Here is a 4396-nt window from a genome sequence, read left to right on the forward strand (position 1 = left end):
TTATTAAGTTTGTGCAGTGGGAAAAAAAGCATGAAAAGAACAAAGCAATGAATCAACAAAAAAAAAAAAGAATAATAACTGAGATAAGAGCAGAGATTAATAAAATTGAAAATAAGAAAACAATTGAAATGATAGGACCAAGGGCTAGTTTTTTTTTAATAACAGTAAAATTGATAAATGATCACAAATACAATAAAATAGAAAAAATAAAATCTCAAATATTAAAACATAAAAAGGGGACACAGAAGTCAAAAGAAAACAAGGAAGTTATCAGAAACTACACATTTTTATGTTAGTGAACTTGACAATTTTTTTTTAAAAAAGAACAATAAAAGCATAAAATACCAAAATTAACAATATAGGAAATGGATAACCTCAATAGACCAATATCAGAGGATCAGATTAACAAGTAAATCATATCAAACTTTAATTTTTGACATATTTTTGTAATGATATCATTTGCATTTCCAGATATATTCTTTTCCTTGCACTTCCTCAGAGGACAAAGAATAAAAAAAAAGTAACAGAGGGGAAAATTAGTTCAGCAAAACTAACCAACTCATTAAACAAATCCGACAATATATTTTTTTTGTTTCATACCCATAATCATATACCTCTTTAATTGTTGTCTCCTCAATTCAATTATGCCTATTAGACTGTGATAATGTGCACTAAATCTGACATTTGTGAACTAGATGAAATGGGAATCACTTCGCTGCTCTGAGATGCAATTTTCTCCTTTTTAATATGTAAAAAAATAATATTTATACTATTGACTCGACAAGGCTTTAACAAATATAATAACACCTGGTATTCATGTTTTATAATTCATAGAGTACTTTGCAAATATGATTTTGATCTGGGAGTTAGACACTAGTATTTTCCCAATTTAATAGATGATGAAAATGAGGTAGATGGAGATTAAGTGTCTTGCCTAGGCTCACCAGTTAATTAGCATCTGAGAACCTGAATTCAAATCCTACCTATAACACCACCTGTGCTATATGGGAATGATTTGGGGCAAGTTATATTATATATAACAATATAATTAATGAATTGATTATTCTGAAGTCATGCTTTACCCAAGATCAAAACAAGATAAGAATAAACTAAGCTCAAGAACTAAGATAATAATAATAATAATAAGTTATTATTATTATGAGAAAGGAGGAAAAGAAAGAGAGGAAGAAAATCACTAGGATTTATCTAGTGCTTAAAGGTTTGCAACATGCTTTATAAATATTATTTCATTTGATCCTTACAACAAAACTAGGAGGTGGATGTTTTATAGATGAGGAAACTGAAACTGAGAGAGATTAAACAATTTACCCAGAGTCACACAACTAGTAAGTGTCTGAGATGGATTTGAACTCTGCTCTCTGACTCTGACAATACTTTCTGCCACTTAGTTATTTACCGGTGTATATATTTTCTATATCAGTGCATATCACATCCTGTCCATAATTCATCTTTTTTTTTTGTTTACATCCATATTTTTTCATTCCATAGATCCAAAGTATACTGTATTGTGGGGGGTTCTTTGAGTTCTTATATACTTCCTAGGTTCTAGTGAAGAACTCAGTATATTCTGTTATTCCTTCCTCCCGAGACATGGGCAGCTCACTTTGTTTACTATTTGATTTCCTGAAATGATGTCCCATAAGTCTCCATAATGCCTAGTCTGATGCCTTAACTTAAACTGTGTTCTAAAAGCCAATGACAGAGACTCATGAGCCCTAGAAATTTCTATCGTTCTGGAAATTCTTCCAAGTGCCATCTCGATGGACTAGACTAACTGAGGACCAAGTCAACTTGAGTTCAGAGGTGTTCATTATTAATGGGTTAGCTCTTTGTGTTGTGTTATCTGGCCATAGTCACTAGCTCTTCTATATCCCCAAAATCTGACCAAGGTAAGGGCATCCATTGCTGAAGGTGAGAAAACGAATAGCTTTATTCTACAGAAGATCACATTTCCAATCACACAACTTATATAGAAGTTTACCACTATCATGGAGGATGTCCAGTTGAGTAGAAAGGACAGTGAGATCCTCTCAAGATGGCAAGGTCTTCCAGGTGCTCTTATTTGCAGATAATATAGTGCTACTTATATCAAATTCCCAAAGCGACACCATTTATGGTTTCTGCAAGTCCCTTTCTCCCTTTGTGGAATTCTTATGATACTTTTTTTTCAGATTTTTTTTATTATATAGCTTTTAATTTACAAGACATATGCATGGGTAACCAAAATGGCAAAATTATGTTAGAGTCAAATTAATGTGTCTAACATGGCTGATCAGACCAATTATGAATTTGAAGTGCTCTCCCACAGATTGGACACATATAATCTCTATAAACATTCTCTAATTTTGCACATTTTGCCTTTCGTTTGCGTTAATTCAATTCTGCTTTGTTCATAGAGCATAATACTTTGATCAGATCACATCATTCTGGGCAGTCAAGTGTCTTCCAATATTTCCCAGAATCCTATCCCATGTCACACAATTAATTCTAAAGTTCTTAAGAGAAACCTTGAGAATATCTTTGTATTGCTTTTCCTGACCATTATATGAGTGCTTGTCCTGTGTAAAGACTTCAGACCACCCAAAAGTCACTTGGAGCAAAGACCTATGCTAGTGATTTGTGAATTGCCCACTGAGAGGAGGTTGAGGCACTTTGAAACTAACCCACAAGAAAACCACTATTAAAGAGGAAAGAGTGAGAAAAAAAAAGATATAGAAGAAATAGAGGAGAAAAAAAATCTTAGAAGAAGAAAACTCAAAGACGTTAAAGATAAACAAAAAAAAAAAAAAAGAAAGCAATAATAACTATCTCCAGTTCTAGTAAATGAATTTTGACATATATGAAAAAATGCTGCAAAAATAAGTTAAATAGTCCAAAATGTGATGAGACAGAAGAATTTATGGAATATGGAGAGAACATGGAAACACAACATGATGTACTTACATAGTTCAAAAAAGAAATGAGAATTATGAGGGCAGAATCTGTGGCCTGCATAGCAAAAATAATTGGCAGAATAGAAAAAACTGGAATCTGTGATAGCAAATCTCATCAAAGAAACAAAAGGCTAAGACATATCTTGGGAATACAAATACAAGGAAGTCAAGGACAATCAAGAAAAATAGCAAAAAAAAAAATAACACTAAAAGAAAATATGCTCACTATCCAAGCATCTTAAAGATAAGATGTGTAAAGAAAGCATAAGTATCATGTATCTTCAGTATGAAAATTATGAATATCATAATACAATCAACATTATAAGAGAATTTTATGGAACTTCTGAACCCAGAAAATGAAATGTTAATTGAAAGAATTTATAAATCACCTCCAGAAAATAAATGAAGGCTTCAAAGTGGTTATAATGAAAATCTTAATTCATAAACAATGATCAAGGAAAGGCAATACAAATAGTACAAGACTTTCCTGAACTCACTAGAAAATTCAGGGTCAATGAGGAGACAAGAAATAGGCAGATGAAGTTGGCACTATGGCACTTAGAGCTTGGTTAGATATCAAAGACGCTAAGGTCATCTACTGCATCACATCCCGAGTCATCACCAGTCACCTAGACTCTGTCCTGTCACTGGATTTTGATGGCTCTGGAAGACAGGCTGAGACCAATGACTTGGTGCAACAATACCTTATTTAAATCCAATTTATGCATGAATGAAAAGACATTACCCACATCCTTTTACTGTTTTTACCTATCTCAGAGCCCTATGGCAACAAGCAAGTGACAAAACAGCAGGTGCAGATACACCATGAGCTGTAGTCACAATCCTGCACCTAGGTGGCCCAGACCATAAGGTCCTCTTCTCACTGAGAACAGCAGTTTGACGACCCCTGGACGTCTGAGCAGCCCTTTAAAGACTGTACTGCTAACCTCCTGTTATGAAGAATGGTCTAGAAAAGATGCCCTAAAAACCATCTGCTTACCCAATACTGGCCTGATTACTGTAGTGGGTAGAGATCCCACCAAAAAGCATTAAAAATCTATCTGAAAGTATGATTCCACTTGATGAGGCTTAGATTTAGGGAACCAAAATGAAATTAGGATTTCTGGTGGTCAGGGAGTTAAATGAAAAGGTCAGGTTCAGGATTCAGGGAACCAAATGGAAAGGTTTGGCTCCCCTGCAACCCCTTGGGATTCGGCGCAAGGGTAGGGAGTTTGGGGGACTTTACAGATTCTCTGTAAAGGAATTTACAGACCCGAAAACCTAGATTGATAAAAGAGGTTTATTTTGGGGATTGGAAGTAAGGGTAGAAATCCTGACAGAGAGGCATAAAGTCTGGTTGGGGAAATAGGTGAGGATAAGGAGAGGCTAACACTGGAAAAGAATATTATTCCTGTGGGCAGATCCATGGAAAATGGAGTTTT

Source organism: Sminthopsis crassicaudata, chromosome 6, assembly GCF_048593235.1.
Source record: "Sminthopsis crassicaudata isolate SCR6 chromosome 6, ASM4859323v1, whole genome shotgun sequence".
Lineage (NCBI taxonomy): Eukaryota > Metazoa > Chordata > Mammalia > Dasyuromorphia > Dasyuridae > Sminthopsis > Sminthopsis crassicaudata.